This window comes from Equus caballus, chromosome 1 (genome assembly GCF_041296265.1).
Source record: "Equus caballus isolate H_3958 breed thoroughbred chromosome 1, TB-T2T, whole genome shotgun sequence".
NCBI classification, from domain to species: Eukaryota; Metazoa; Chordata; class Mammalia; order Perissodactyla; family Equidae; genus Equus; species Equus caballus.
The window spans coordinates 80,758,305-80,777,149 of record NC_091684.1 but is presented as its reverse complement, the minus strand read 5'-3'; the positions used below and the strand labels follow the sequence as shown (position 1 = coordinate 80,777,149).

The window sequence follows — 18,845 nt, the reverse complement described above, 5'->3', positions numbered from 1 at the left end:
ATTGCTGAACGGTGAGAGGATGGAGGTTGAGGTCCTCTCTTCCTGCTCTGCCCGCATGTCCCAGCTTCTCCACAGCGAGCAACTATTGCTTTCTGTCTGCGGTGGGGAAGAGACGGCTTACCTTGATGAATTCCCCCCTTGAAAATGTAAAAGTCCGTGCGATCTGAGGCAAGTCTCCCCTCTCCTCCTCCCTGTCATCCCCGCTCTCCTCCCCTGGAGCAAACTCCCCTCCCGCTTTCCCGGATCCCCTTTCCGCGATAGTCTGCGCGGACACAGGCAGGGGAAGAGCAGACTTTCAAAGCTGCCCGAGCCGCACGATATGAAAGCTCAAGCCAAGGAGCCAGGAAGGGCTGGCCGCTGAGGACGGAAATGTCCTCTCGGGGGACTCGTCCACTCCCTCTGGCAGACAGAGGCCAGGAGGGGGGCAGGACAGAGTGAGGCACCTGAGTGAGGGGACACCAAAACCCTGGGCCAGCGCAGCAAGATTCCTAATCCTTCCATCCAGTCTGTTCAGAATCAAAACGGATGCAAGGGATCCACGAGGAGCCAGACACCGACCTTTCAAACGAAGGCAGGACCACCCCCCCCCCCAAAAGACAAAAGCGAAGACGGAGACGGAGTTGCATCCCAGCCGGGGAGCGGGGGGAGGCGCTTGAAACTTAGACACTTGGGGAAGGGGACGTCTTTAAGGAAAGACAACACAAAAGGACCCGTACCAACTCCGGTGCGGAAACGAGGGTTTCTCGCGAACGACGGTATCAAGGACAGCCAGGTACCGACTTGGAGAAGCTGACACACGGCGCAGGCATCAGAAAATCCAGAAGCCGTCCCGCTTGGGATGGATGGCCAGGCCCGGAAGGCTCCTCTCGAGCCCAGTGGGCCCCGTCCTTCTGTAGGTGCTGTTTGGAGAGGCCTGACCCGGGGTCTTTCCTAGATGGGCTCTGGAAGACGGAGGGGCTGCTGGCAGCTTGCTGAAGCTGTCCGGGCCTCCGCAGCCCGGAGCGGGATCCGTTCCATCGCACACCACGACTCGACCAACTGCTTGGGTGCCGCGCCGGCCGAGTGGACCGCTAGGGTCTCTCAGGAGCCTGGCGGGTGGGAAGAGGCCGCCGAGGACAGAGGGAGCCCGCCGGACGAGGGCGGCGTCGGGGGCACGGCCACGCGGGGCCGGCCCCGGTTGGCCCTGGGTTCCCGTGGGGCCGCGAGGTGGAAGGGCTGGGCGGCGGCGGCGGCGGCGGCGGCGGTGGCCGCGGCCGCGGGGCACTCGCGCGGCTGGACAGCGGTGGGGGCGTGGCGGGGCGATGGGGCGACCGGTGAGGAGGGAGGAGGGGCGGGAGGAGCGTGGAGGGAGCGGCGCTGGGGCCGGGGGGCGGGGGGGGGGGCGCAAAAGGAGAGGGAGGCGGCGGGAGGCAAAAGCCTACAGCACCCGGTATTCCCAGGCGGTCTCCCATCCAAGTCCTAACCAGGCCCGACCCTGCTTAGCTTCCGAGATCAGACGAGATCGGGCGCGTTCAGGGTGGTATGGCCGTAGACGCTGGCGGCTGCCGCCGGCGCCCCTAAGAAGCCTCGCGCGCGCGCGCGCTGTCGCCTGGCCCCTGTGACGCGCCGTCGCCTGGCGTCTGTGACGCGCGCGCCCGAGCCCCTGTGACGCGCACCGGCCGCCCGCGTCCCCTGCGCCCCGCGCTCCGCCGCCTGCCGCCTGCCTGCCACTGCCTCCCGCCGCCGCCGCCGCCGCCGCCGCGGCCAGCCAAACCCTGCCCTGCCCTGCCCTGCCCTGCCCTGCCGCCCGCCCAGGGCGCGGGAGGCCTCGGGCACCCCGGGGACTGTGGGCGGGCGGGGCGCAAGTCTAGGCGCTCTCCCAAGCCGGCCCCGGACGCTCCAGGCCTCCTGTCCGCCCGCATCCCGGCGACGGGTCGCAGGACATCCGGCTGCTCTGCTCGGGGACAGGTGGCCCGGGGCGTCGGGCGCGTCGGCGCGTCGGCGCGTCAGCGCGTCGGGGCCCCGGGCCGGCGAGGCCCCTCCGGCCCGAGGCGCCTCCCAACGAACCCGGGCCCAACAACCCCCGGCGGCCGCCGCTCCGGCCCGGCCCCAACTTGCCCAAATCCAGCTGGAGCCACCGGCGCGACCAGAGGGCATCACCGGAAAGCCCTCCGGGGCGGGCGGCGGGGCGCGGGGAGACCAGGGCGGGCCACCCTTCCCCGCCCCGCCCCGCGCCCCGCCCACGGGACCCGGACCGCGCCCTCAACCCCAGGCCCCGCGGCCACCCTGGACAGCTCCTGACTGACCGACCTGAGAGACACAGAGACAGAGACAGAGACAGAGGCAGAGACAGAGAGATTGAGAGGATCCGAGACACGGACCCAGACAGACACCCCCCGGGACAGACACACAGACGCTCACGCTGACACAGAGAGGCCCTGCCCAAGAGGCAGCTTCCCCACAGGAGGGCGGTGGTGCTTGAGCTGGGCCCGGGCAAGGAGGCGGGGGCCCTGGGGCTGGCGATCACCCCTGGGGCCCTGGGACGTGCAGACAGGGTCTCAGGAGTGCAGCGCTCCTGGGATCCCTGTCCCGCGACCCGGACGCCCAGGAGCCACGGACAGGCAGCCGGGCTCGGGCTCGCTCTCGCTCTCGCTCTCGCTCTCGCTCTCGCTCTGTGTGTGCGCGTTTTTGTGTGCGCGTGCGTGTTTGTGTGTTTCTTTCCTTCTCTCTTCGCCTCTTCGTTCTGGCTCTTTTCCTCTTTCTGCGGGGCGCCCCCGGACTTCCTGAGTTGACAGAACGAGCAGCCAGAAAAGTCAGGACACGGAGAACTTCGCCCGAGAAACCAACGCAATCTACCAGACGTACAGAACCCCCTCCCCGACGACCACAGCGTCCACAGTCTGCTCGAGCGCAGGTAGGGACATTACCCAGGGTCTCCCACAGGTTAGCTCACCCGTTAAGTCTCCTTAGTTTTACCAAGATGGCTAGCACGCCGAGGATGGACGGATGAGCGCCACGGTGTGATTACGGGGAGGGAAACGCACGTCCGAACACCCGTTGGTGCCTCCCGACGTCACCGGTATCCCCGTCCCGAGACCTCTGGGCTTCAGGGTTCTGGGCCGCAGCCCTCTCCCGTCGTCCACCCGGGATCCAGTGCACGATGTCTGCACTGCCCATCTCAAGAGTTTGGGCCCTGTGGGCGTTCTTGGATCCCGTTGGAAAGGGGACCTCGGGACGCGAGGGAGAGGAAAGGGCCGGGGGGCCGGGGTGGGGGGCGGGGGGCGGGCTGGGGGAAAGAGAGCGACGCCATCAACGCATGTCTGACCAGGACCTCGGCTGTGCCAGGCTCTCCATTTCCCACGGCACCGCGTCCCGTCGTCGGGGACGCCGCCTCTCGTCGGGACGTGTTGGTCTGCCGTCGGTCCTCCCGTCCCAGGCACGAGGCGGCGAACTCCCCCAAAGGCAGAGATTTTGGCACCTGCGTCCTCGGCTGCTGGGTCCGGCCCCAAGCAGGCACGCGGCCCGCAGGTGCCGGGCGAATGTCGGCGGAAAGCACTATGCTCACAGGGAAGGACGGCAGACGATGAGCGCGCACCAACCAGTGCCGCGCTCCGTGCTGAGCGGTGTGCTCCGTGCTCCCGCTTCCGCGCTCGCAACAACGCCACCGACGAGGCACTAACAGGACCCCCTTTCCAACCAGATGAGGCAACTGCCGCTCAGGGAGGGCGAGTCCCTCGCAGGAACGGCGGCCCTTGCTGCCGAGCCTTCGTTTGAGACCAAGCCTCCGGGCCCGCACTCCGGGAAACTTACGGAGACACAGCCCCAGTTCTCCCAGCAGAACACGCTCATCGGAGGTCAGATTGGGGGAGCCGTCGGAACCAGAACCACCCAGGGCGCTACCCTGCAGGGAGCGACGCGCGGCCCGCCCCGCCCCGCCACCCCGCCATCCCGGGCAAGCAGGAAGCAGGCCACAGGTGCCCTGGGTCTGCTCTGGCAGGGAAAGTGGGGCCCACGGGAAAAGGGAAACACGAGGATATTCGCTCCCAGGATGATTGCTGAACGGTGAGAGGATGGAGGTTGAGGTCCTCTCTTCCTGCTCTGCCCGCATGTCCCAGCTTCTCCACAGCGAGCAACTATTGCTTTCTGTCTGCGGTGGGGAAGAGACGGCTTACCTGGATGAATTCCCCCCTTGAAAATGTAAAAGTCCGTGCGATCTGAGGCAAGTCTCCCCTCTCCTCCTCCCTGTCATCCCCGCTCTCCTCCCCTGGAGCAAACTCCCCTCCCGCTTTCCCGGATCCCCTTTCCGCGATAGTCTGCGCGGACACAGGCAGGGGAAGAGCAGACTTTCAAAGCTGCCCGAGCCGCACGATATGAAAGCTCAAGCCAAGGAGCCAGGAAGGGCTGGCCGCTGAGGACGGAAATGTCCTCTCGGGGGACTCGTCCACTCCCTCTGGCAGACAGAGGCCAGGAGGGGGGCAGGACAGAGTGAGGCACCTGAGTGAGGGGACACCAAAACCCTGGGCCAGCGCAGCAAGATTCCTAATCCTTCCATCCAGTCTGTTCAGAATCAAAACGGATGCAAGGGATCCACGAGGAGCCAGACACCGACCTTTCAAACGAAGGCAGGACCCCCCCCCCCCCAAAAGACAAAAGCGAAGACGGAGACGGAGTTGCATCCCAGCCGGGGAGCGGGGGGAGGCGCTTGAAACTTAGACACTTGGGGAAGGGGACGTCTTTAAGGAAAGACAACACAAAAGGACCCGTACCAACTCCGGTGCGGAAACGAGGGTTTCTCGCGAACGACGGTATCAAGGACAGCCAGGTACCGACTTGGAGAAGCTGACACACGGCGCAGGCATCAGAAAATCCAGAAGCCGTCCCGCTTGGGATGGATGGCCAGGCCCGGAAGGCTCCTCTCGAGCCCAGTGGGCCCCGTCCTTCTGTAGGTGCTGTTTGGAGAGGCCTGACCCGGGGTCTTTCCTAGATGGGCTCTGGAAGACGGAGGGGCTGCTGGCAGCTTGCTGAAGCTGTCCGGGCCTCCGCAGCCCGGAGCGGGATCCGTTCCATCGCACACCACGACTCGACCAACTGCTTGGGTGCCGCGCCGGCCGAGTGGACCGCTAGGGTCTCTCAGGAGCCTGGCGGGTGGGAAGAGGCCGCCGAGGACAGAGGGAGCCCGCCGGACGAGGGCGGCGTCGGGGGCACGGCCACGCGGGGCCGGCCCCGGTTGGCCCTGGGTTCCCGTGGGGCCGCGAGGTGGAAGGGCTGGGCGGCGGCGGCGGCGGCGGCGGCGGTGGCCGCGGCCGCGGGGCACTCGCGCGGCTGGACAGCGGTGGGGGCGTGGCGGGGCGATGGGGCGACCGGTGAGGAGGGAGGAGGGGCGGGAGGAGCGTGGAGGGAGCGGCGCTGGGGCCGGGGGGCGGGGGGGGGGGCGCAAAAGGAGAGGGAGGCGGCGGGAGGCAAAAGCCTACAGCACCCGGTATTCCCAGGCGGTCTCCCATCCAAGTCCTAACCAGGCCCGACCCTGCTTAGCTTCCGAGATCAGACGAGATCGGGCGCGTTCAGGGTGGTATGGCCGTAGACGCTGGCGGCTGCCGCCGGCGCCCCTAAGAAGCCTCGCGCGCGCGCGCGCTGTCGCCTGGCCCCTGTGACGCGCCGTCGCCTGGCGTCTGTGACGCGCGCGCCCGAGCCCCTGTGACGCGCACCGGCCGCCCGCGTCCCCTGCGCCCCGCGCTCCGCCGCCTGCCGCCTGCCTGCCACTGCCTCCCGCCGCCGCCGCCGCCGCCGCCGCGGCCAGCCAAACCCTGCCCTGCCCTGCCCTGCCCTGCCCTGCCGCCCGCCCAGGGCGCGGGAGGCCTCGGGCACCCCGGGGACTGTGGGCGGGCGGGGCGCAAGTCTAGGCGCTCTCCCAAGCCGGCCCCGGACGCTCCAGGCCTCCTGTCCGCCCGCATCCCGGCGACGGGTCGCAGGACATCCGGCTGCTCTGCTCGGGGACAGGTGGCCCGGGGCGTCGGGCGCGTCGGCGCGTCGGCGCGTCAGCGCGTCGGGGCCCCGGGCCGGCGAGGCCCCTCCGGCCCGAGGCGCCTCCCAACGAACCCGGGCCCAACAACCCCCGGCGGCCGCCGCTCCGGCCCGGCCCCAACTTGCCCAAATCCAGCTGGAGCCACCGGCGCGACCAGAGGGCATCACCGGAAAGCCCTCCGGGGCGGGCGGCGGGGCGCGGGGAGACCAGGGCGGGCCACCCTTCCCCGCCCCGCCCCGCGCCCCGCCCACGGGACCCGGACCGCGCCCTCAACCCCAGGCCCCGCGGCCACCCTGGACAGCTCCTGACTGACCGACCTGAGAGACACAGAGACAGAGACAGAGACAGAGGCAGAGACAGAGAGATTGAGAGGATCCGAGACACGGACCCAGACAGACACCCCCCGGGACAGACACACAGACGCTCACGCTGACACAGAGAGGCCCTGCCCAAGAGGCAGCTTCCCCACAGGAGGGCGGTGGTGCTTGAGCTGGGCCCGGGCAAGGAGGCGGGGGCCCTGGGGCTGGCGATCACCCCTGGGGCCCTGGGACGTGCAGACAGGGTCTCAGGAGTGCAGCGCTCCTGGGATCCCTGTCCCGCGACCCGGACGCCCAGGAGCCACGGACAGGCAGCCGGGCTCGGGCTCGCGCTCGCTCTCGCTCTCGCTCTCGCTCTCGCTCTGTGTGTGCGCGTTTTTGTGTGCGCGTGCGTGTTTGTGTGTTTCTTTCCTTCTCTCTTCGCCTCTTCGTTCTGGCTCTTTTCCTCTTTCTGCGGGGCGCCCCCGGACTTCCTGAGTTGACAGAACGAGCAGCCAGAAAAGTCAGGACACGGAGAACTTCGCCCGAGAAACCAACGCAATCTACCAGACGTACAGAACCCCCTCCCCGACGACCACAGCGTCCACAGTCTGCTCGAGCGCAGGTAGGGACATTACCCAGGGTCTCCCACAGGTTAGCTCACCCGTTAAGTCTCCTTAGTTTTACCAAGATGGCTAGCACGCCGAGGATGGACGGATGAGCGCCACGGTGTGATTACGGGGAGGGAAACGCACGTCCGAACACCCGTTGGTGCCTCCCGACGTCACCGGTATCCCCGTCCCGAGACCTCTGGGCTTCAGGGTTCTGGGCCGCAGCCCTCTCCCGTCGTCCACCCGGGATCCAGTGCACGATGTCTGCACTGCCCATCTCAAGAGTTTGGGCCCTGTGGGCGTTCTTGGATCCCGTTGGAAAGGGGACCTCGGGACGCGAGGGAGAGGAAAGGGCCGGGGGGCCGGGGTGGGGGGCGGGGGGCGGGCTGGGGGAAAGAGAGCGACGCCATCAACGCATGTCTGACCAGGACCTCGGCTGTGCCAGGCTCTCCATTTCCCACGGCACCGCGTCCCGTCGTCGGGGACGCCGCCTCTCGTCGGGACGTGTTGGTCTGCCGTCGGTCCTCCCGTCCCAGGCACGAGGCGGCGAACTCCCCCAAAGGCAGAGATTTTGGCACCTGCGTCCTCGGCTGCTGGGTCCGGCCCCAAGCAGGCACGCGGCCCGCAGGTGCCGGGCGAATGTCGGCGGAAAGCACTATGCTCACAGGGAAGGACGGCAGACGATGAGCGCGCACCAACCAGTGCCGCGCTCCGTGCTGAGCGGTGTGCTCCGTGCTCCCGCTTCCGCGCTCGCAACAACGCCACCGACGAGGCACTAACAGGACCCCCTTTCCAACCAGATGAGGCAACTGCCGCTCAGGGAGGGCGAGTCCCTCGCAGGAACGGCGGCCCTTGCTGCCGAGCCTTCGTTTGAGACCAAGCCTCCGGGCCCGCACTCCGGGAAACTTACGGAGACACAGCCCCAGTTCTCCCAGCAGAACACGCTCATCGGAGGTCAGATTGGGGGAGCCGTCGGAACCAGAACCACCCAGGGCGCTACCCTGCAGGGAGCGACGCGCGGCCCGCCCCGCCCCGCCACCCCGCCATCCCGGGCAAGCAGGAAGCAGGCCACAGGTGCCCTGGGTCTGCTCTGGCAGGGAAAGTGGGGCCCACGGGAAAAGGGAAACACGAGGATATTCGCTCCCAGGATGATTGCTGAACGGTGAGAGGATGGAGGTTGAGGTCCTCTCTTCCTGCTCTGCCCGCATGTCCCAGCTTCTCCACAGCGAGCAACTATTGCTTTCTGTCTGCGGTGGGGAAGAGACGGCTTACCTGGATGAATTCCCCCCTTGAAAATGTAAAAGTCCGTGCGATCTGAGGCAAGTCTCCCCTCTCCTCCTCCCTGTCATCCCCGCTCTCCTCCCCTGGAGCAAACTCCCCTCCCGCTTTCCCGGATCCCCTTTCCGCGATAGTCTGCGCGGACACAGGCAGGGGAAGAGCAGACTTTCAAAGCTGCCCGAGCCGCACGATATGAAAGCTCAAGCCAAGGAGCCAGGAAGGGCTGGCCGCTGAGGACGGAAATGTCCTCTCGGGGGACTCGTCCACTCCCTCTGGCAGACAGAGGCCAGGAGGGGGGCAGGACAGAGTGAGGCACCTGAGTGAGGGGACACCAAAACCCTGGGCCAGCGCAGCAAGATTCCTAATCCTTCCATCCAGTCTGTTCAGAATCAAAACGGATGCAAGGGATCCACGAGGAGCCAGACACCGACCTTTCAAACGAAGGCAGGACCACCCCCCCCCCCAAAAGACAAAAGCGAAGACGGAGACGGAGTTGCATCCCAGCCGGGGAGCGGGGGGAGGCGCTTGAAACTTAGACACTTGGGGAAGGGGACGTCTTTAAGGAAAGACAACACAAAAGGACCCGTACCAACTCCGGTGCGGAAACGAGGGTTTCTCGCGAACGACGGTATCAAGGACAGCCAGGTACCGACTTGGAGAAGCTGACACACGGCGCAGGCATCAGAAAATCCAGAAGCCGTCCCGCTTGGGATGGATGGCCAGGCCCGGAAGGCTCCTCTCGAGCCCAGTGGGCCCCGTCCTTCTGTAGGTGCTGTTTGGAGAGGCCTGACCCGGGGTCTTTCCTAGATGGGCTCTGGAAGACGGAGGGGCTGCTGGCAGCTTGCTGAAGCTGTCCGGGCCTCCGCAGCCCGGAGCGGGATCCGTTCCATCGCACACCACGACTCGACCAACTGCTTGGGTGCCGCGCCGGCCGAGTGGACCGCTAGGGTCTCTCAGGAGCCTGGCGGGTGGGAAGAGGCCGCCGAGGACAGAGGGAGCCCGCCGGACGAGGGCGGCGTCGGGGGCACGGCCACGCGGGGCCGGCCCCGGTTGGCCCTGGGTTCCCGTGGGGCCGCGAGGTGGAAGGGCTGGGCGGCGGCGGCGGCGGCGGCGGCGGTGGCCGCGGCCGCGGGGCACTCGCGCGGCTGGACAGCGGTGGGGGCGTGGCGGGGCGATGGGGCGACCGGTGAGGAGGGAGGAGGGGCGGGAGGAGCGTGGAGGGAGCGGCGCTGGGGCCGGGGGGCGGGGGGGGGGGCGCAAAAGGAGAGGGAGGCGGCGGGAGGCAAAAGCCTACAGCACCCGGTATTCCCAGGCGGTCTCCCATCCAAGTCCTAACCAGGCCCGACCCTGCTTAGCTTCCGAGATCAGACGAGATCGGGCGCGTTCAGGGTGGTATGGCCGTAGACGCTGGCGGCTGCCGCCGGCGCCCCTAAGAAGCCTCGCGCGCGCGCGCGCTGTCGCCTGGCCCCTGTGACGCGCCGTCGCCTGGCGTCTGTGACGCGCGCGCCCGAGCCCCTGTGACGCGCACCGGCCGCCCGCGTCCCCTGCGCCCCGCGCTCCGCCGCCTGCCGCCTGCCTGCCACTGCCTCCCGCCGCCGCCGCCGCCGCCGCCGCGGCCAGCCAAACCCTGCCCTGCCCTGCCCTGCCCTGCCCTGCCGCCCGCCCAGGGCGCGGGAGGCCTCGGGCACCCCGGGGACTGTGGGCGGGCGGGGCGCAAGTCTAGGCGCTCTCCCAAGCCGGCCCCGGACGCTCCAGGCCTCCTGTCCGCCCGCATCCCGGCGACGGGTCGCAGGACATCCGGCTGCTCTGCTCGGGGACAGGTGGCCCGGGGCGTCGGGCGCGTCGGCGCGTCGGCGCGTCAGCGCGTCGGGGCCCCGGGCCGGCGAGGCCCCTCCGGCCCGAGGCGCCTCCCAACGAACCCGGGCCCAACAACCCCCGGCGGCCGCCGCTCCTGCCCGGCCCCAACTTGCCCAAATCCAGCTGGAGCCACCGGCGCGACCAGAGGGCATCACCGGAAAGCCCTCCGGGGCGGGCGGCGGGGCGCGGGGAGACCAGGGCGGGCCACCCTTCCCCGCCCCGCCCCGCGCCCCGCCCACGGGACCCGGACCGCGCCCTCAACCCCAGGCCCCGCGGCCACCCTGGACAGCTCCTGACTGACCGACCTGAGAGACACAGAGACAGAGACAGAGACAGAGGCAGAGACAGAGAGATTGAGAGGATCCGAGACACGGACCCAGACAGACACCCCCCGGGACAGACACACAGACGCTCACGCTGACACAGAGAGGCCCTGCCCAAGAGGCAGCTTCCCCACAGGAGGGCGGTGGTGCTTGAGCTGGGCCCGGGCAAGGAGGCGGGGGCCCTGGGGCTGGCGATCACCCCTGGGGCCCTGGGACGTGCAGACAGGGTCTCAGGAGTGCAGCGCTCCTGGGATCCCTGTCCCGCGACCCGGACGCCCAGGAGCCACGGACAGGCAGCCGGGCTCGGGCTCGGGCTCGCTCTCGCTCTCGCTCTCGCTCTCGCTCTGTGTGTGCGCGTTTTTGTGTGCGCGTGCGTGTTTGTGTGTTTCTTTCCTTCTCTCTTCGCCTCTTCGTTCTGGCTCTTTTCCTCTTTCTGCGGGGCGCCCCCGGACTTCCTGAGTTGACAGAACGAGCAGCCAGAAAAGTCAGGACACGGAGAACTTCGCCCGAGAAACCAACGCAATCTACCAGACGTACAGAACCCCCTCCCCGACGACCACAGCGTCCACAGTCTGCTCGAGCGCAGGTAGGGACATTACCCAGGGTCTCCCACAGGTTAGCTCACCCGTTAAGTCTCCTTAGTTTTACCAAGATGGCTAGCACGCCGAGGATGGACGGATGAGCGCCACGGTGTGATTACGGGGAGGGAAACGCACGTCGGAACACCCGTTGGTGCCTCCCGACGTCACCGGTATCCCCGTCCCGAGACCTCTGGGCTTCAGGGTTCTGGGCCGCAGCCCTCTCCCGTCGTCCACCCGGGATCCAGTGCACGATGTCTGCACTGCCCATCTCAAGAGTTTGGGCCCTGTGGGCGTTCTTGGATCCCGTTGGAAAGGGGACCTCGGGACGCGAGGGAGAGGAAAGGGCCGGGGGGCCGGGGTGGGGGGCGGGGGGCGGGCTGGGGGAAAGAGAGCGACGCCATCAACGCATGTCTGACCAGGACCTCGGCTGTGCCAGGCTCTCCATTTCCCACGGCACCGCGTCCCGTCGTCGGGGACGCCGCCTCTCGTCGGGACGTGTTGGTCTGCCGTCGGTCCTCCCGTCCCAGGCACGAGGCGGCGAACTCCCCCAAAGGCAGAGATTTTGGCACCTGCGTCCTCGGCTGCTGGGTCCGGCCCCAAGCAGGCACGCGGCCCGCAGGTGCCGGGCGAATGTCGGCGGAAAGCACTATGCTCACAGGGAAGGACGGCAGACGATGAGCGCGCACCAACCAGTGCCGCGCTCCGTGCTGAGCGGTGTGCTCCGTGCTCCCGCTTCCGCGCTCGCAACAACGCCACCGACGAGGCACTAACAGGACCCCCTTTCCAACCAGATGAGGCAACTGCCGCTCAGGGAGGGCGAGTCCCTCGCAGGAACGGCGGCCCTTGCTGCCGAGCCTTCGTTTGAGACCAAGCCTCCGGGGCCGCACTCCGGGAAACTTACGGAGACACAGCCCCAGTTCTCCCAGCAGAACACGCTCATCGGAGGTCAGATTGGGGGAGCCGTCGGAACCAGAACCACCCAGGGCGCTACCCTGCAGGGAGCGACGCGCGGCCCGCCCCGCCCCGCCACCCCGCCATCCCGGGCAAGCAGGAAGCAGGCCACAGGTGCCCTGGGTCTGCTCTGGCAGGGAAAGTGGGGCCCACGGGAAAAGGGAAACACGAGGATATTCGCTCCCAGGATGATTGCTGAACGGTGAGAGGATGGAGGTTGAGGTCCTCTCTTCCTGCTCTGCCCGCATGTCCCAGCTTCTCCACAGCGAGCAACTATTGCTTTCTGTCTGCGGTGGGGAAGAGACGGCTTACCTTGATGAATTCCCCCCTTGAAAATGTAAAAGTCCGTGCGATCTGAGGCAAGTCTCCCCTCTCCTCCTCCCTGTCATCCCCGCTCTCCTCCCCTGGAGCAAACTCCCCTCCCGCTTTCCCGGATCCCCTTTCCGCGATAGTCTGCGCGGACACAGGCAGGGGAAGAGCAGACTTTCAAAGCTGCCCGAGCCGCACGATATGAAAGCTCAAGCCAAGGAGCCAGGAAGGGCTGGCCGCTGAGGACGGAAATGTCCTCTCGGGGGACTCGTCCACTCCCTCTGGCAGACAGAGGCCAGGAGGGGGGCAGGACAGAGTGAGGCACCTGAGTGAGGGGACACCAAAACCCTGGGCCAGCGCAGCAAGATTCCTAATCCTTCCATCCAGTCTGTTCAGAATCAAAACGGATGCAAGGGATCCACGAGGAGCCAGACACCGACCTTTCAAACGAAGGCAGGACCACCCCCCCCCCCAAAAGACAAAAGCGAAGACGGAGACGGAGTTGCATCCCAGCCGGGGAGCGGGGGGAGGCGCTTGAAACTTAGACACTTGGGGAAGGGGACGTCTTTAAGGAAAGACAACACAAAAGGACCCGTACCAACTCCGGTGCGGAAACGAGGGTTTCTCGCGAACGACGGTATCAAGGACAGCCAGGTACCGACTTGGAGAAGCTGACACACGGCGCAGGCATCAGAAAATCCAGAAGCCGTCCCGCTTGGGATGGATGGCCAGGCCCGGAAGGCTCCTCTCGAGCCCAGTGGGCCCCGTCCTTCTGTAGGTGCTGTTTGGAGAGGCCTGACCCGGGGTCTTTCCTAGATGGGCTCTGGAAGACGGAGGGGCTGCTGGCAGCTTGCTGAAGCTGTCCGGGCCTCCGCAGCCCGGAGCGGGATCCGTTCCATCGCACACCACGACTCGACCAACTGCTTGGGTGCCGCGCCGGCCGAGTGGACCGCTAGGGTCTCTCAGGAGCCTGGCGGGTGGGAAGAGGCCGCCGAGGACAGAGGGAGCCCGCCGGACGAGGGCGGCGTCGGGGGCACGGCCACGCGGGGCCGGCCCCGGTTGGCCCTGGGTTCCCGTGGGGCCGCGAGGTGGAAGGGCTGGGCGGCGGCGGCGGCGGCGGCGGCGGTGGCCGCGGCCGCGGGGCACTCGCGCGGCTGGACAGCGGTGGGGGCGTGGCGGGGCGATGGGGCGACCGGTGAGGAGGGAGGAGGGGCGGGAGGAGCGTGGAGGGAGCGGCGCTGGGGCCGGGGGGCGGGGGGGGGGGCGCAAAAGGAGAGGGAGGCGGCGGGAGGCAAAAGCCTACAGCACCCGGTATTCCCAGGCGGTCTCCCATCCAAGTCCTAACCAGGCCCGACCCTGCTTAGCTTCCGAGATCAGACGAGATCGGGCGCGTTCAGGGTGGTATGGCCGTAGACGCTGGCGGCTGCCGCCGGCGCCCCTAAGAAGCCTCGCGCGCGCGCGCGCTGTCGCCTGGCCCCTGTGACGCGCCGTCGCCTGGCGTCTGTGACGCGCGCGCCCGAGCCCCTGTGACGCGCACCGGCCGCCCGCGTCCCCTGCGCCCCGCGCTCCGCCGCCTGCCGCCTGCCTGCCACTGCCTCCCGCCGCCGCCGCCGCCGCCGCCGCGGCCAGCCAAACCCTGCCCTGCCCTGCCCTGCCCTGCCCTGCCGCCCGCCCAGGGCGCGGGAGGCCTCGGGCACCCCGGGGACTGTGGGCGGGCGGGGCGCAAGTCTAGGCGCTCTCCCAAGCCGGCCCCGGACGCTCCAGGCCTCCTGTCCGCCCGCATCCCGGCGACGGGTCGCAGGACATCCGGCTGCTCTGCTCGGGGACAGGTGGCCCGGGGCGTCGGGCGCGTCGGCGCGTCGGCGCGTCAGCGCGTCGGGGCCCCGGGCCGGCGAGGCCCCTCCGGCCCGAGGCGCCTCCCAACGAACCCGGGCCCAACAACCCCCGGCGGCCGCCGCTCCGGCCCGGCCCCAACTTGCCCAAATCCAGCTGGAGCCACCGGCGCGACCAGAGGGCATCACCGGAAAGCCCTCCGGGGCGGGCGGCGGGGCGCGGGGAGACCAGGGCGGGCCACCCTTCCCCGCCCCGCCCCGCGCCCCGCCCACGGGACCCGGACCGCGCCCTCAACCCCAGGCCCCGCGGCCACCCTGGACAGCTCCTGACTGACCGACCTGAGAGACACAGAGACAGAGACAGAGACAGAGGCAGAGACAGAGAGATTGAGAGGATCCGAGACACGGACCCAGACAGACACCCCCCGGGACAGACACACAGACGCTCACGCTGACACAGAGAGGCCCTGCCCAAGAGGCAGCTTCCCCACAGGAGGGCGGTGGTGCTTGAGCTGGGCCCGGGCAAGGAGGCGGGGGCCCTGGGGCTGGCGATCACCCCTGGGGCCCTGGGACGTGCAGACAGGGTCTCAGGAGTGCAGCGCTCCTGGGATCCCTGTCCCGCGACCCGGACGCCCAGGAGCCACGGACAGGCAGCCGGGCTCGGGCTCGCTCTCGCTCTCGCTCTCGCTCTCGCTCTCGCTCTGTGTGTGCGCGTTTTTGTGTGCGCGTGCGTGTTTGTGTGTTTCTTTCCTTCTCTCTTCGCCTCTTCGTTCTGGCTCTTTTCCTCTTTCTGCGGGGCGCCCCCGGACTTCCTGAGTTGACAGAACGAGCAGCCAGAAAAGTCAGGACACGGAGAACTTCGCCCGAGAAACCAACGCAATCTACCAGACGTACAGAACCCCCTCCCCGACGACCACAGCGTCCACAGTCTGCTCGAGCGCAGGTAGGGACATTACCCAGGGTCTCCCACAGGTTAGCTCACCCGTTAAGTCTCCTTAGTTTTACCAAGATGGCTAGCACGCCGAGGATGGACGGATGAGCGCCACGGTGTGATTACGGGGAGGGAAACGCACGTCGGAACACCCGTTGGTGCCTCCCGACGTCACCGGTATCCCCGTCCCGAGACCTCTGGGCTTCAGGGTTCTGGGCCGCAGCCCTCTCCCGTCGTCCACCCGGGATCCAGTGCACGATGTCTGCACTGCCCATCTCAAGAGTTTGGGCCCTGTGGGCGTTCTTGGATCCCGTTGGAAAGGGGACCTCGGGACGCGAGGGAGAGGAAAGGGCCGGGGGGCCGGGGTGGGGGGCGGGGGGCGGGCTGGGGGAAAGAGAGCGACGCCATCAACGCATGTCTGACCAGGACCTCGGCTGTGCCAGGCTCTCCATTTCCCACGGCACCGCGTCCCGTCGTCGGGGACGCCGCCTCTCGTCGGGACGTGTTGGTCTGCCGTCGGTCCTCCCGTCCCAGGCACGAGGCGGCGAACTCCCCCAAAGGCAGAGATTTTGGCACCTGCGTCCTCGGCTGCTGGGTCCGGCCCCAAGCAGGCACGCGGCCCGCAGGTGCCGGGCGAATGTCGGCGGAAAGCACTATGCTCACAGGGAAGGACGGCAGACGATGAGCGCGCACCAACCAGTGCCGCGCTCCGTGCTGAGCGGTGTGCTCCGTGCTCCCGCTTCCGCGCTCGCAACAACGCCACCGACGAGGCACTAACAGGACCCCCTTTCCAACCAGATGAGGCAACTGCCGCTCAGGGAGGGCGAGTCCCTCGCAGGAACGGCGGCCCTTGCTGCCGAGCCTTCGTTTGAGACCAAGCCTCCGGGGCCGCACTCCGGGAAACTTACGGAGACACAGCCCCAGTTCTCCCAGCAGAACACGCTCATCGGAGGTCAGATTGGGGGAGCCGTCGGAACCAGAACCACCCAGGGCGCTACCCTGCAGGGAGCGACGCGCGGCCCGCCCCGCCCCGCCACCCCGCCATCCCGGGCAAGCAGGAAGCAGGCCACAGGTGCCCTGGGTCTGCTCTGGCAGGGAAAGTGGGGCCCACGGGAAAAGGGAAACACGAGGATATTCGCTCCCAGGATGATTGCTGAACGGTGAGAGGATGGAGGTTGAGGTCCTCTCTTCCTGCTCTGCCCGCATGTCCCAGCTTCTCCACAGCGAGCAACTATTGCTTTCTGTCTGCGGTGGGGAAGAGACGGCTTACCTTGATGAATTCCCCCCTTGAAAATGTAAAAGTCCGTGCGATCTGAGGCAAGTCTCCCCTCTCCTCCTCCCTGTCATCCCCGCTCTCCTCCCCTGGAGCAAACTCCCCTCCCGCTTTCCCGGATCCCCTTTCCGCGATAGTCTGCGCGGACACAGGCAGGGGAAGAGCAGACTTTCAAAGCTGCCCGAGCCGCACGATATGAAAGCTCAAGCCAAGGAGCCAGGAAGGGCTGGCCGCTGAGGACGGAAATGTCCTCTCGGGGGACTCGTCCACTCCCTCTGGCAGACAGAGGCCAGGAGGGGGGCAGGACAGAGTGAGGCACCTGAGTGAGGGGACACCAAAACCCTGGGCCAGCGCAGCAAGATTCCTAATCCTTCCATCCAGTCTGTTCAGAATCAAAACGGATGCAAGGGATCCACGAGGAGCCAGACACCGACCTTTCAAACGAAGGCAGGACCACCCCCCCCCCCCAAAAGACAAAAGCGAAGACGGAGACGGAGTTGCATCCCAGCCGGGGAGCGGGGGGAGGCGCTTGAAACTTAGACACTTGGGGAAGGGGACGTCTTTAAGGAAAGACAACACAAAAGGACCCGTACCAACTCCGGTGCGGAAACGAGGGTTTCTCGCGAACGACGGTATCAAGGACAGCCAGGTACCGACTTGGAGAAGCTGACACACGGCGCAGGCATCAGAAAATCCAGAAGCCGTCCCGCTTGGGATGGATGGCCAGGCCCGGAAGGCTCCTCTCGAGCCCAGTGGGCCCCGTCCTTCTGTAGGTGCTGTTTGGAGAGGCCTGACCCGGGGTCTTTCCTAGATGGGCTCTGGAAGACGGAGGGGCTGCTGGCAGCTTGCTGAAGCTGTCCGGGCCTCCGCAGCCCGGAGCGGGATCCGTTCCATCGCACACCACGACTCGACCAACTGCTTGGGTGCCGCGCCGGCCGAGTGGACCGCTAGGGTCTCTCAGGAGCCTGGCGGGTGGGAAGAGGCCGCCGAGGACAGAGGGAGCCCGCCGGACGAGGGCGGCGTCGGGGGCACGGCCACGCGGGGCCGGCCCCGGTTGGCCCTGGGTTCCCGTGGGGCCGCGAGGTGGAAGGGCTGGGCGGCGGCGGCGGCGGCGGCGGCGGTGGCCGCGGCCGCGGGGCACTCGCGCGGCTGGACAGCGGTGGGGGCGTGGCGGGGCGATGGGGCGACCGGTGAGGAGGGAGGAGGGGCGGGAGGAGCGTGGAGGGAGCGGCGCTGGGGCCGGGGGGCGGGGGGGGGGGCGCAAAAGGAGAGGGAGGCGGCGGGAGGCAAAAGCCTACAGCACCCGGTATTCCCAGGCGGTCTCCCATCCAAGTCCTAACCAGGCCCGACCCTGCTTAGCTTCCGAGATCAGACGAGATCGGGCGCGTTCAGGGTGGTATGGCCGTAGACGCTGGCGGCTGCCGCCGGCGCCCCTAAGAAGCCTCGCGCGCGCGCGCGCTGTCGCCTGGCCCCTGTGACGCGCCGTCGCCTGGCGTCTGTGACGCGCGCGCCCGAGCCCCTGTGACGCGCACCGGCCGCCCGCGTCCCCTGCGCCCCGCGCTCCGCCGCCTGCCGCCTGCCTGCCACTGCCTCCCGCCGCCGCCGCCGCCGCCGCCGCGGCCAGCCAAACCCTGCCCTGCCCTGCCCTGCCCTGCCCTGCCGCCCGCCCAGGGCGCGGGAGGCCTCGGGCACCCCGGGGACTGTGGGCGGGCGGGGCGCAAGTCTAGGCGCTCTCCCAAGCCGGCCCCGGACGCTCCAGGCCTCCTGTCCGCCCGCATCCCGGCGACGGGTCGCAGGACATCCGGCTGCTCTGCTCGGGGACAGGTGGCCCGGGGCGTCGGGCGCGTCGGCGCGTCGGCGCGTCAGCGCGTCGGGGCCCCGGGCCGGCGAGGCCCCTCCGGCCCGAGGCGCCTCCCAACGAACCCGGGCCCAACAACCCCCGGCGGCCGCCGCTCCGGCCCGGCCCCAACTTGCCCAAATCCAGCTGGAGCCACCGGCGCGACCAGAGGGCATCACCGGAAAGCCCTCCGGGGCGGGCGGCGGGGCGCGGGGAGACCAGGGCGGGCCACCCTTCCCCGCCCCGCCCCGCGCCCCGCCCACGGGACCCGGACCGCGCCCTCAACCCCAGGCCCCGCGGCCACCCTGGACAGCTCCTGACTGACCGACCTGAGAGACACAGAGACAGAGACAGAGACAGAGGCAGAGACAGAGAGATTGAGAGGATCCGAGACACGGACCCAGACAGACACCCCCCGGGACAGACACACAGACGCTCACGCTGACACAGAGAGGCCCTGCCCAAGAGGCAGCTTCCCCACAGGAGGGCGGTGGTGCTTGAGCTGGGCCCGGGCAAGGAGGCGGGGGCCCTGGGGCTGGCGATCACCCCTGGGGCCCTGGGACGTGCAGACAGGGTCTCAGGAGTGCAGCGCTCCTGGGATCCCTGTCCCGCGACCCGGACGCCCAGGAGCCACGGACAGGCAGCCGGGCTCGGGCTCGCTCTCGCTCTCGCTCTCGCTCTCGCTCTCGCTCTGTGTGTGCGCGTTTTTGTGTGCGCGTGCGTGTTTGTGTGTTTCTTTCCTTCTCTCTTCGCCTCTTCGTTCTG

General features: G+C 68.4%; 5 non-coding genes across 5 annotated transcripts; all 5 read right to left on the bottom strand.

Moving 5' to 3' along the window:
* Positions 1-1,414: 1,414 nt before the first annotated feature.
* On the bottom strand, positions 1,415-1,533 carry LOC138919227 (5S ribosomal RNA). The gene has a single exon (XR_011429233.1). It is a non-coding gene; the product is annotated as a 5S ribosomal RNA (ribosomal RNA).
* Positions 1,534-5,443: 3,910 nt separating this feature from the next.
* Positions 5,444-5,562, bottom strand: LOC138919226 (5S ribosomal RNA). The gene has a single exon (XR_011429231.1). It is a non-coding gene; the product is annotated as a 5S ribosomal RNA (ribosomal RNA).
* Positions 5,563-9,473: 3,911 nt separating this feature from the next.
* LOC138919225 (5S ribosomal RNA) lies at positions 9,474-9,592 on the bottom strand. The gene has a single exon (XR_011429230.1). It is a non-coding gene; the product is annotated as a 5S ribosomal RNA (ribosomal RNA).
* A 3,911-nt stretch (positions 9,593-13,503) lies between these two features.
* On the bottom strand, positions 13,504-13,622 carry LOC138919224 (5S ribosomal RNA). Its single transcript, XR_011429229.1, has one exon. It is a non-coding gene; the product is annotated as a 5S ribosomal RNA (ribosomal RNA).
* A 3,912-nt stretch (positions 13,623-17,534) lies between these two features.
* Positions 17,535-17,653, bottom strand: LOC138919222 (5S ribosomal RNA). The gene has a single exon (XR_011429222.1). It is a non-coding gene; the product is annotated as a 5S ribosomal RNA (ribosomal RNA).
* Positions 17,654-18,845: the final 1,192 nt, after the last annotated feature.